The sequence below is a fragment of the Sturnira hondurensis genome, unplaced genomic scaffold (assembly GCF_014824575.4).
Source record: "Sturnira hondurensis isolate 20B ecotype Veracruz unplaced genomic scaffold, ASM1482457v3 Scaffold0005220, whole genome shotgun sequence".
Classification (NCBI taxonomy): Eukaryota; Metazoa; Chordata; class Mammalia; order Chiroptera; family Phyllostomidae; genus Sturnira; species Sturnira hondurensis.
Window position 1 is genome coordinate 7,761,098 of NW_028077851.1, and position 13,385 is coordinate 7,774,482.

The 13,385-nt window shown below is 43.4% G+C and overlaps 1 protein-coding gene across 9 annotated transcripts in view; it reads left to right on the forward strand.

The window, feature by feature from the left end:
* Window positions 1–13,385, forward strand: part of RAB9A (RAB9A, member RAS oncogene family) — a 46,222-nt gene that overhangs the window by 14,790 nt on the left and 18,047 nt on the right. For 2 of the 9 annotated variants that reach the window (XM_037046313.1, XM_037046310.1), the window contains exons 2-3: window positions 3,487–3,562; window positions 11,423–11,464. The gene's annotated coding sequence lies outside the window, so the exon portion shown is untranslated. Of the gene's footprint in view, window positions 1–3,486; window positions 3,563–9,729; window positions 9,913–10,299; window positions 10,368–11,422; window positions 11,465–13,385 lie in introns of those variants that run through there. The other 7 variants (XM_037046309.1, XM_037046315.1, XM_037046312.1 and 4 more) reach the window with 4 other exon arrangements.

The window sequence follows — 13,385 nt, forward strand, 5'->3', positions numbered from 1 at the left end:
TGCGCCTTGTAGGGATTGCTGGGGAAGGCGGGCTGGTGACTCCGCTACTGGCCTTCTCCAGCCACCAGCCAAGTCTTGTCTGTAGACACACTGGCTCCCAACCAAAATTGCAGGACTGCCCCACTCACAGCCGAGGTATCAGGCCACGAGTGTGGTCAGGAGTACGGCTGCAGCCTAGGATCCTCAATGTATGCCACGCCCTGAGCCTGAGGGTTTCTGGCTGAGTCAGGAGGCACTTAGGCCTGCAACACCCCCCCCCCCCCCCCCCCCCCCCCTCACATCTCATAGAGGATCAGCATCACTGGANCAACACCCCCCCCCCCCGCCCCGCCCCCCTCACATCTCATAGAGGATCAGCATCACTGGAGACCAAACACTGAACCAGGGCCCCACCCAGGCCTGTTGAATCTGAATCTGCCTCGTCACAAAGCCCTCAGTGAGTCCTACACATGTTCCAGTTTGCAAAACACTTTCCTGTCCACAGCAATTGGACATGGGAACTCTGCCTCACACTTACACCTTTGGATGAGGTGCCTGAGTTCTGGCTAACACTGCTCTCTTCCCTGGTCTCGGTCACAACCACCATCTCTACCCTTCGTGTTGGTAAATCCAAGGGGCAGTTCTCAGCCATGAAACCTATCAGCAGCATTTACACTCTTGCTTCCTACTTGAAAACCTTTTTTTCTCGTGGCTTATAGTAGGTCTCTGGCCTCCTTGCTGGTCCTTGACTATGCCAGGCATACACCTGCCGCAGGACCTTTGCACTGGCTGTTGCTTCTGTCTGGGATGCCCTCATCCCAGATTTCCCAGTGACTTGACCTCACTTCTGCCAAGCCCTAGGTCACATGTCATCTTGGGCAGTGAGGCTTTCCCTGACTGTTTAATACATTCCTAAGCATCCTTTCTGATTTTTTAAAATAAAGCTTATTTGCCATTTAATGCAATGCTTTACTTATTTATACTGTTCACTGTCTGTTTCCCACCCTCTCCCCTTCAGTAAATTGTAAACTCCATAGGGTCAGGGAATTTTGTCTGTTTGGTTCAGAGCTTATCCTCAGCCCCTATGTTCTTGACACATGGAAAGCCTTCAGTAAATATTTGTTGAATTCATGCACTTAAGGAAAACAGAAAAGCCAGAAATATGAAATGCACATATGTGTCTCAACTTCAGTCACTTTCCAAGTACTCTCCATTTCATGCAGTACATCTATTGAGATGTTTCTCCACTGCTCACAATAGTTTTTGAACTTGTTGCTTTTGATGCCTTTTAGTGCTTCTGCCCTTTTTTGTTTCACCTCTTTTACATCAGCTAAATGTTTCCCTTTGAGGACTTTTGTCATCCAGGGAAACCAGAAAAAAAAAGTTGCGAAGGGTGAGATCTGGTGAATAGGGAGGTTGGGGCATGGGGACCATGCTGTTTTTGGTCAAAAACTGCTGAACACGCAGCACGGTGTGGGCAGGTGTGGGTAAGTCACCCAACATGAAATGGGCAAATGTGTTCAAAGAGTCTCCAAAACAAAAATTCACTGAAGCTGAACACAGCCTCTCACAACAGCGCCAGCTGGTACCCTGGTAACAGATGGGTTCCGAGAACAGTCATGTAGCTGGGGAAACCTGTACTACAAGGGGCCTGCCCTCCAGAAGACACTTGTGATTTTCATTGGGTCCTCCCTCATATATGCTTGAACTTTATTTTGTCTTAGGGACTTTCTCTTTTTCTTCATTGTTTTCCATTTTAGTATTCAATAGCATTTTCACCAGAAACAAACAAGGAATAGGAGGTCAAAAATAAAATTCTATTTGTTCACTGCAAGTATTTAATAAATAATATAGTCGAAAGAGTTGTTTGGGGATTTTGTTGTTGTCATTGACTTAATTATCTGCATTACAGACTGTACTTGTCTGTATGTTGGTGATTCAAAAGTGCCTCTTTGAAAAGAATCACCCCCAAATCATACATGTAAACACTGTTTGCAACTTACAAGTTTTTTAAAGCTCATGTGCATGTATTTATTTTTGTTACAATTCAGTGGTTTTGAGTATATTTACAAAGTTGTGTAACCGTCACCATTATCGAATTTCAGAACATTTTCATCATCCCAGAAAGAAACCCAGTCCCTGTTAGCAGTCACTCCCCATCCCCAGCTCCCCCGTAGCTGTGGCGGGCACTCATCTGCTTTCTGTGTCCGGATTTGCCTGTCCTGGGTGTTTCATATACATGGAATCATGCAATATGGGGCCTTTTATTTCAGGCTTCTTTCACGTGAATTTTTTTTTTAAACTTAAGAACTAAACCATATTTTGCTAACCAAAGGAACCGTGCTGACCTTTATTTAAAGTGCAGCTTTAACAGAATTTACATAAGTAATGTAACATTTACACCTGTCCCAATTACACTTCTTCAAACGTTTGTGTCAGTAATTATTTTGGGTTAACCACATGCAAAACTTGACATATTGAACACAGAAAAATTCAACTCCTAGCCACAAAAGAAAGGTCATATGATTTTTTTTCTTGAAGAAGTAGGAAACACAGATATTTTTCCTCATTTCCTAATTTAGTTGGCAAAGCTGTGTTCAGTCTAATTTCATCACCACAACTACTGCCTTTATTAAGGACTTTTAAGTCATTGTGTTTAGTGAGGAACAAAGCTCGGAATTCTTAGCAACAAGTAGTAGCATCGGTTCCCTCTGGCATAAGACGATGGTGCTTTTGGATTGTATGACTTTTTGTGAAGTCGTCCCTTCCTCACGTAATTCCATTACCTCACAAGGCTGGGGGACTTCACATTTAGCTCATGTGATGATTTTTTTTTTGTATTCTATCTCCTCTATTTTATCATAGCTTAATATTATTTGTGTACATGGTTTTTTTTTCCCTTTCAGTTGTCCATCAAGTTATGTTTGTAATCCTCAAAGCTCCCAGGTTAACTCTGGGTATGGCAGATGCTTAATGCAATTTGGTAAAGTCAGTGTTTACTCCAAGTGGGAGTGGAATTTCCATATGAGTTCGTATGTGTTTCTGTTCTGCATTATTTCACCCCACACGTTGGAAGCACCGTGTCTAACTTTAAGAAAGTGAATCACTGTTACTTGTATTCATGTTTCAAGCCCAATCTCTAGAAAAAAGAATTTATTCCAAATAACTTTATTTCATTCCTGTCATCGAATTTGAAACTTACCGTATTGATAAAACAAAGCCCTGAGTCATAAGAGCTGTGTTAGCTGTAGTGTCGATCAAATATTGGATGATCCTTCCAGTGGGACCACAGCACTCAGATTAGATTGGCCACGTGACTTGCAGTACTTCCCCGCTTTTGGATTGTACATCGCAGTGGGGAACTGGTTTTGACCAGTGACATGTGGGTGGACGTGATTGGTGTCACTTTTGGGTGGAAGCTTAAAGAGCCAGAAGAAGTATTATTTTGGTCTCTTTCTATCAGCCAAGGAGACCTGCAATATATTGAGACAGGATTTGCTCCATTAGGTCAGGTTCATCAGCCTGGGTCCAGAGGGAAGATGACGTGGAACGGAACCACAGGTGACCCATAATGGACATTAAGGTGAGAAATCAATCTTTGTTCTTTATAAGCCATATTTGGGGAGAGGGGGTGGGGGTGATTTTTTTTATCCACAGCATAGTTTAGCGTAAACTGACTGATAGGAAGTGTTAAGAGACGGTATAATGCCATCTCCTGCATTCACATTATGAATCACAGTAAGCTTGCACTAGATAATCTATAAGATACATTGTAACTCGGTACTGTTGCAAATAAAGACAACTCCTTCTGACTTAGAAAAGGAATTTCTTGGGGGAGATAATAGGTATTTGTTAGCATGCCTGGAGCATTGGATTTGTTCAGTGGCGAGAACAACATGTATCCAGAACACGCCTGGCCTGATTAAGATGCTGTCACTGCCGGGTACTAACCACTGCCACTGGCATCATTGCCACCGGGGCCACCCGTGCTCACGACATCCTGCCCAGAGGCCACTACTGCCCACGCCCGAATGAACCCTGAGCTGTTCCAGCACCTCTCAGTTGCTCGCCCAAGACTCAGATCTCCAAAAGCAATATCTGATTGGCCAGTCTTGGGTCCTGTGCCTGCATCCTTGCTGCTGGGGTGCTGGAAGAGCAACTATCAAAATAACTGGCCTCTGGGGCTTTTTAATGAAAAGACTCACAAAATAGTTGGCTCTCTGGCAGAGGGTGTTCAGATGCTAAGCAAAACCTCCACCCCCCCAAAAGGTAACCCCCCAAAACTCTCAAAAGAAAACTTTACAACTCCCAATCTGTATTTCTTACTAAGTCATGCTTCCCTTGATTGGGGTATAATAGAAGCAGTGTTAACAATCCATTGTAATGGGAGATTTATGAGATGAAGGCCCATATGCTAGTCCAGTGCTGTCCAGTAGACTTTTCTGTGATGGGGGAAATATTCTATATCTACACTGTCCAGTGGGGTAGTCACGTGTGTCTACTGAGCAGTGGAAATTAGGCTAATATGATTAAGGAAAACAAATCCTGGATGCTATTTAATTTGAACTTACTTCAATTTCAATTTAAGTAAGTACTTGTAGCTAGAGGCCTACATTTAGCACAGTTCTAGTCCTTTTAGGCACCATACCATACCTAGTTTTTCCCACAAAGGTTTTCACATTTTTGTTACATTTATTCCTAAATAAAGTTTGTTATTGAAATTGGTGGTTTTTTTTAAATTTATATTTCCTATGTATGTTGGTTGTAAGTTATTTTTGTTAACCACTTTTAATTTATCCACTGTCTTAGTCCATTTGGGTTTCTATAACAAAACACCATAATCTGGGTGGACCAACAGAAATTCATTTCTCACTGTTCTGGATGCTGCAAGTCCAAGATCAAGGTGCCAGCAGATTCGGGGTCTGGTGAGATCCCACTTCCAGGTTCATAAATGACCAGCTTTTCACTGTGTCCTCAGCTGGTGCAAGGGACTAGAGAGCTCTGTGGGGGCTCTATTGTAAGGGCTCCACCCTCAGGACTAGTTACCCCCCAAAAGCCCCCACCTCCTGATAGCGTTACATTGGGTGTTAGGTTTCACCATTGGAATTTGGCGGAGGACACAATCAGTCTACAGCAAACCAACTTGTTAAATTAACTCTTTAAGTTTCTTTGGATTTTCTAAGCATCCTGTCTGTGTTGAATAGTTTTGCTTCTCCCTTTGCAGTCCTCATGCTTGTTTTTCTTCTGTGTGCTAGGACCTCCATTGTTTAAGAGAGGGGTCATAGCGGATATACCTCTCTTTCTCTTGTTTTAAAACACACGCTTAAGCCACACTTTTGGCTGGTGTGGCTCAGTGGATTGAGCGCCCGCCTGCAAACCAAAGGGTCTCCAGTTTGATTCCCAGTCAGGGCACGTGCCTGGGTTATGGCCCAGGTCCCCAGTAGGGGGCATGCAAGAGGCAACCACACATTGATGTTTCTTTCTCTCCCTTTCTCCTTCCCTTCCCCTCTCTAAAAATAAATAAAATGTTGTGTTTTTTTTTAAAAAAAGAATGTTGCCAAATAGTATATGGAAGAAAATCTCAATTTGGTGAAGGAAGCATTTCTTATATAACTTTTCAATATATATTGAAATGTTTATCTAAGATACTATGTAGTTATCTATTTTTACTCTGACTTTACCTTAAAAGATAATATACTGGCATTTGAGTTACTTTCTATGCTTTTTTCCCTTCTTAATATAGCTGCACAAGAACCTTTACGCAATATTGAGAACAAATCTCTTATTTTGGCCAATGGCATGAGAAAAGACTCAAATTTCTGATTATTTAGATGCTGTTTAATGGTAGCATTGCCTACCATCGAGTTCTGTGTTTTCCCTCATATGTATACAGTATAGAAGCACACCCCAGAGATATTTTGGGTTCATTTCTAGACCACCACCATCAATAGAGTATTGCAATCCAGTGAGTATTCTTTTCTCTGGTGGAGGGTCTTGCCTTCAATTTGTAAAACTCACATTTGTGAAGCGCCATAAAGTGATGCTCAGTAAAACGAGGTACGCCTGTCGTCATTTTAATAGTATTTCTTCTGCCTGAATCTAGGGCCCACGTAAAACTCTTTACCAGCAGTGATTGCTTTCAGACTGCAGCTTGAAATGGGTATTAACTCTCAGTGCTCATATACTAATGGGTGGGTGTCATTTGAGGAAAGGAATCATTAGTGTTCACAACCTTGACCTCTTTTCCCTCCATGAGTGATGCACTGGATGTTTACAGAATATAAGAAGGAAAATCCTAATTACATGAAGGGAGTCCAACTAGGCCAGTTCTTAAATGCTTTTCATCAGTAAACATGCTCATGGAGCAAGAGAGATGAGACCATTAAATTAATGTATGTCAAGTTGCCACCATACTTGTCGCAGCACAAAAATCCCCCAAACTTGCCCTCCAGGGAACAATCTTTTGACCCACCCTCCTCTTGCACTGTCCAATTAATTAGGTAAAGAAGTGAACGGTGGAGGGGAATAAACGAGTTATTCTATTTTCCCACATAAACACCAATTTTATTCTGAATAATCACATATTTTAAGAATTTTTCTGAAGTTTACAAAAAATAACCCCAGTGTCATTTATTCTGGAAATTGTATTTTGTACATTAGCACTACCTAAGTTGAACTGTAACATTTCAAAAATTACAGAGCTTCTATAAATTTCATTTTTAAAGTTAAAAACATTTTATTTTTCATGATAAATGATGCTACTGAAAACTTTAATTGGAAGACTTTTAGTTGCTTTGATGATTTTTTAAAAATAAATATTTTGTTTATTTATTTTTAGAAAAGGGAAGGGAGGGAAAAAGAGAGGGAGAGAAATACCAATGAATGGTTGACTCTTGTATGCCCCCTACTGGGAACCTCGCCTACAACCCAGCCATGTGCTCTGACTGGGAATTGAACTGGTGACCCTTTGGTTCACAGGCCCGTGCTCAATCCACGAGCTACACCAGCCAGGGCACTTTGATGATCTTTTTAATCTTACAAATTAGCAACACATACCTAATATATATAAAATAATAAGTCTAATGACTTGCATTGGAAGCCAGGGAGTTGCATTTCAGTAAACCCCAAATGAAGAGAGTTGAATTTAGATTAATACAGAGAAAGGTATGGTCTCGATGTATTGTCCTTTGTATTGGGTTGGCCAAAAAGTCTGTTTCATTTTTTTCCGTAAAATAAGATACACATTTTTCATTTTCACCAGTCACTTTATTGGTTTGGACGTTTTGAGTATGTTGGCTACCTCCTACTATTGGCTTCTAGTGGGGAGAGGCCAGAGATGCTGCTAGACATCTTACAATGCACAAGACAGCCCCACAGCAAAGAATTGGTTGGCCCAAATGTCAATGGTACCAAGCAACTTCACAAACACCTTTACACACATTCTATCAGTCACAGCACCTTCTCCATACACTCACTGCATACATCTTTTTGTGTGTGTGTTTTGGTTGCATTTTAACTTTTCTTGAAATAATAAAGCATAATACACTGAAAATGTTGTGCATCTTCTTCCATATTCAATATTAAAATGGCTGTGCAAAAATTCACTAATTTGGATATTTTTTTAAATGTACGCTGATATGACAAGTGTCACAATACAGTCTAAGAAAATTGTTTTGAATGAAGTTAAGGACAACTAAGCACTGCTAGAGTCATCATATGGAAAAAACATAATGGACTTTTTGGCCAACCCAATACTTCCGGAAGATCAGATGAATTGTAAAAAGTTCAAAGAGCTTCTTATTATTCTTGAAAGTTTCTGTTGAATAATACTGAGCTTTTCTAACATTTGAAGATCAAACTAAGAGTTCCAAGCAGCACAGAGCAAGTACAAAAAATACAGTGTTGCTACAGTCCTCCAGGAAAGGCTGCAAGGATTTAGATTCCACTGTCCTCTGAAGCAAACTATCAATGACATTGGCTAAGAGTACTTTAGATTTTGGATATTCTTAAATTAGTTAATATTACTGCCCCAGTCTGGGTGGTGCAGGGCTCAGGGGAGTCCCCCTTGGAGTTGGTCTCCATTCCCTGTCCTGCCTCACCCGCCCCCCTGCAGCTGGGTTTCCAGGCTGCCCCACTCTAGCCTGAGGTCCACAGTAGGCCATCCTCCCAGCAGAACTCACAGGGCAGTGGGCAAGGAATCCCCCACATCTGATTTCCCATTCCCGACCCACTGAGAGGGCCCTGGAGGCTAAGCCAGTTTCCAGGAACAACCCAGCCTGGCTCTGGCCCTCCTGGCCCATTGCCTCCACCACCTGGTGTGGATAAGAAGGCAAAGTCGGAAGCCAAGTGTCTGCCATGGGAAGGACTGTGCCCCAAGCAGGGGGGGCTGGTAAAAAATGAATATTCTTAAGTGTCAGTTGGCTAGTGTCCAAGTAATAGTGATTTCAGAAAAAATAACTTTCATTAGTCTTTCTTCAGGTGCTGACTATAAACTACACCCAAGATATGTTGCATGCTCCACCTACATTTGGGAAAAGCCTAAGAATCACTTGTAGGACCTGCTTAGAACCCTTTTTGGAAAACTCTTGGGTTTTCCAATGCTTGCTTTAAGCCAAGACACAATACTTTCATAAGGACAGTTGTTAATAGCTGGTCCGTATTAGCATTTGCAGAGATAAATTCCTGTTCCATCGATCCTTGATTATGAGTCTGACATACGATTTTCAGGGACCATTTCCTTAGTGACCCTGTGCATGGCTTGTTGCAATGTAGTCCAAAGTACATCACCCTCTAGATTTCTTCTTTTGAAAGTTAATTGCAATGGTTTTATATGTTTTGTGTAGATTTAATGATTATATGTTTATGAATATCTCTCCCCTGTCCCTATTTTCAACAGATTTGAATTTTATAAACCTTTACTCATATTTTCTCAGGGAAATATCTTGCATTGATAAAAAATCGTTTTTTTCTATGAAGGAAAAATTCATTTAAACTGAAACTAGAACTCAACTTTTTTTACATGCCTCGTTTTCACAGGTATTCTAAAACTGTCTTTTATACTTGTGAGAAACTCAAACATTACCTTTCCAGTGCTGAATGAAAAGACTACATTGGATTCATTGCCTGAAAATGACTCCCTAAAAATCAGAGATTATTTAATGATAACCCAGCAAATCATAAAAGTGAGAGATTTCTCCTGGGAAAGAAGCAAATGAAATCCGCCCTACAAAATATACTGAGAGGTCACTAAAAGCCCCAGCAGACTCCTTGCACCGTTAAGATCCACGCGGTCAACTCAGTACACAAAGGGAGGCATTAAGAAATTTCCCCAATAACGCCTTTTCCCATTACTGCTTTACTGCTTTATATTTAGAGATGACAGAGGCAGTATATGAACAAGAGTAAGAAAAAATGTAAATCTGATTCCTGTTCTTTCACAATATCGCAGCTGTTTTCATTTGTCGTCTACCCATTTGTTCTTTGCGCATTCTTTTTCTGGTCGAATACACAATATCCCGTGATGGTGCTTGTGCGATCTGTTTTTTCCTACGTGAAGCAAATTTTTACAGATAACCATCATGTCCTGCCCTCTCCTACGGAACGCAGGACACGGGGAACAGCCTACCAGAAGAAATACCTTGATTTAGGGAAGATAGGCAGTCCAGGAATGTGCTAGGCGGGGACAAATGGCAACTTCAAGGTCCCCACTTCAGGCCCCGCCCACGCCCCTGGCCCCACCCCCGTTCGTCCCGGGCCCCGCCCCTGCCCGTCGCCATGTTGTTCTCTCGGCGCTGGGCGGGAGCCACTGGAGTCAGACTGTGGTAGCGCTTTCTCCGCAGCGTCCAGCCTGCCCGTCTCCGACGGTGTCGCTTTCCTCATTGCCCCTAGACTGGCCAGGCCGGAGCTCGCGGACATCCTCCGTGTGGCCGGGAGGTGAGCGGGGCGCGGACTCCCTCGGGGTGGGCCGGGGGCCGGGGGCCGGGGCCCGGGTGGGTGTCATCGGCGTCTGAGCTCTCGAGGCGGCCAGCGCGGTCCGGGCCTCCTGCAGCTGGGGTGGGGGACGCGCGGGGCCTGCGCGGGTCGCTTGCCACGCCGAGAGGGGGCCGGCTTCTTACCCCCTGCCTCCTGCTGACTGACGCAGCGGGAAAGACGGGTTCCCACACCCACACAGCCGGGGAGAGAGGCGCACGCCACCCGCGGGGACGCACTCACACACCAGCCTTTCCCCCGACCACTGGGGACACGCGCCCCCACACCCCAGCCCACCCAAACCGAACCTCATCCCGAGTGGCTCGTGCGGAGAAAGCAGAGGCGCGCGCACGAGTGGACGTTGGCGACTCCTCCCGTGCTCCCTAGGTGAACGCTTGCGAACCGTCGTGACCCCCCGGGTGAGGAATTTGGAATGTAAAGCCAGTCTTCGGGCTGAGGCGGTTTGGGGTGTTATCGGGTTCAGACTGGCTAAGGTTTCAGAATCGTGTTCCCTGCGCTCTTCCAACTTCGTATGTCAAGAGGCAGGATGAGAATTTTGAGTGCCGACCAAATAAATCGTGGTGGAGGTGTTGGTTTTGTTGTTTCTTTAAGTGATGGCACATCCCGTGACCACGGTTCTTTTGAGGAATGACTTTTTTCGCTAGTTTCCACATTGTCACGTGACCAACCTTTTTTATAGGATTTCAGAGTCCCGATGAAACCAAATAGAATTGGATTGCTTTTTGAAAATTAAAAAAATAATAATAATTGCCCCTGCTGGTGTGGCTCAGTTGGTTGGGGCGTCCTCCAGCACACCAAAAGGTTGTCGGTTTGATTCCCTGTGGGGGGCGCATACGGGAGGCAATGGATCCATGTTTCTCTCACATCCACGTTCCTCTCCCTCCCTTCCTGTCTCAATAAAATCCATAGACACTTAAAAAGTTTTTTTAAAGAAATTTTTTTACTTGACTTGCAGCCTCTACTACAGTGGTGGTAATGGAAAATCCCTAAATTGCCTGTAATCTCAAAAAACCAGTTCGTGGCGCTAAACCGTAATGATGAGGGAAACCCAGCACTCTTTACTCGCGGACTTTTAAGAAGGCTATTCTTAGGTTCTCGTTTAGAGCCTTATGTTAAAGTGATCGCTACTTCTCTAGAGTTCTCAGTATCTTATTTAGGTTTCCAGATCCAAGACAGTGGGATGGCAGGCTGGTGCTTTCAGTATTTTTGTGTACACATTGTAGTCAATGCCTCTTGCTTACACTAAAAAGTTTCGGGCCTGGTGATTCACTTATTTTGGAGAGTTTTGTCACGTGGGGATAGTTTTGGTGTATCATTTGTGAGGTTAAAGGGGACCGTGAAAATTAGCTGGAACGGCTTTGGCCTTGATTCTAACTTGGTTCTTTAGGGAAATTAGGGAAATACTCAAGTACTGCTCCCCCTTTTCCAACCTCTCTTTTTGTTTCTATATCAGGCACGTCGTCCACCTACGCTACACTACTCTAGAGGCCTGAAGGTAAGTCCCTGTGGTTTTATAAGTTACATTTGTAGCCTCCCGTCACTTCTTGGGCAGCCAGCCACTCTGGCTGCTGCTGGATGTTCTGTGTGTGTGTGAATCCTGTACACACATCATTTCCTTTCATTGTTACAGCACTTCTTTGTTACTGGCCCCATTCTACAGGTGAGTGATTTGCTGGGGCCTTGAGGGGTTAGGCCTGTTTGCCCTGATCACATAGGGCAGAGCCAGGATTCAAAGCAGGTCTGTGTAAACTGACAGTGATAATCTCAAGAGGGGACTTTGGTAATGTCTGCAGGCATTTGGGGTTCGCACCTGGGAATGGGAGCTGCTGGCATCTAGTGGGTAGAGGCCAGGGGTGCTGCTCAACATCCTACAATGTGCAGGGCAGGCCCCACAACGGGGAGTTGTGTGGCCCAAAATGTCACCAGTGCAGGCATCCAGAAAGCCTGCTTTCTGGTGGTCTGTAACTTCAGAGCTCATGTTTCAGGACTTATGTAGTTCTTCAAATGCAACAATACTTTCCTAGTTAGGATATGTCCTCATCCTTTTTGTTCTTTTTTTTTTTTAAGAAAGAGCAAGGGGGAAATTTGAGAACTTGAAGAGATTTCCTTTGACTAAGAGCCATTTATTCATTTGAAAGATTAAGGGGTGAGCCAATAATTTCTGATAACAGAGTCCATTTTTTAAAAAGATTTTATTTATTTTATTTTTACTGAGAGGGAAAGGGAGGGAGAAAGAGAGGGAGAGAAACATCAATCAGCTGCCTCTTGTACGAGGGACCAAAACCCACAACCCAGGCACGTGCCCCGACCAGAAATCCAGCCAGTGACCTTTTGCTTTGTGGGATGACGTCAAACCACCTGAGCCACACCAGTCAGGGCTACAGAATCCATTTTATAAAGGCACAAGTGGCCAAAGAAACTCGAGAGCCATTCAGATCTGTAGAAGTAAACGTAGGGAGTTTGGTGTCTGTTATTCTGGTTGTCAACAAGCATTTTCTGAGTAGCCTGTCGTCCACCGATAGAAAGGCACTGCCAATAGGAAGGGCATTCAGGTGCTTACAGTGTAATCACGATCATAAGATCAGGTTCTGACTCACCCTAGAACAAAATTTATTGTCTGGGCTGCCCAAGGTCAGGGGCCAGGTGTCATTTAAAAAAAAAAAACAAACATAATAGGTGCACACGCACACACATGTACCTGTATCATGATAGTTACTGTGCGAGAGAAAGTTAGTGTGTTTTTGATAGCTTTGTGGGTTGACCACTTGTGAATATTTACAAGAATCAAACCACATAGCCATTATTGTTGAGCATAAAAATTCTGAAATTTAGCCTCACTAGACAATAGTTTTGCACGCATTTTATCATGGAAATCAAGACATAAATGATGAAAGTATTTTTTAAAAAATGACCCAAAGGTCATTTTCTTTTCTTGCAATTTCCAGCCTGTTTTCACCATGCTTCGATATATGTACTGCTTCATTCTGGGGACAGGTGTAACTTTTAGGTGAACTTTGGGAATGATTGAGATCAGGAGTCAAAATGGGTGAGCTCTATGAAAGTGTTTGTTACTCGCACAGTCAACATGGCATCTTTTGTGGATAGCTTTGCTTTTTGACTCATGCCGATGAACAGTGTGTTCTTTGCCAAAGAATAGATTTCTCATCAGGAGCTGTCTGCTGTGGGGTGAGAGCGGATGCTAAATTATACATCTGAAATGATTGCTATCTCATGGGATCTAACAAAGGAATCTGTGTTTCTTTTCTTACTGGAGGGGCTCTATTCTGGAAAGGATCAACAGGAATTGGTGCAGGAAGGACATCCATTGGCCTCCGAGGAGTCTTGCTCAATCTGTAGAGTTGGCTTGCTGCTCTGCTCAAATTAGGTCACCACATTTCTCTTTATGAGATTACAGG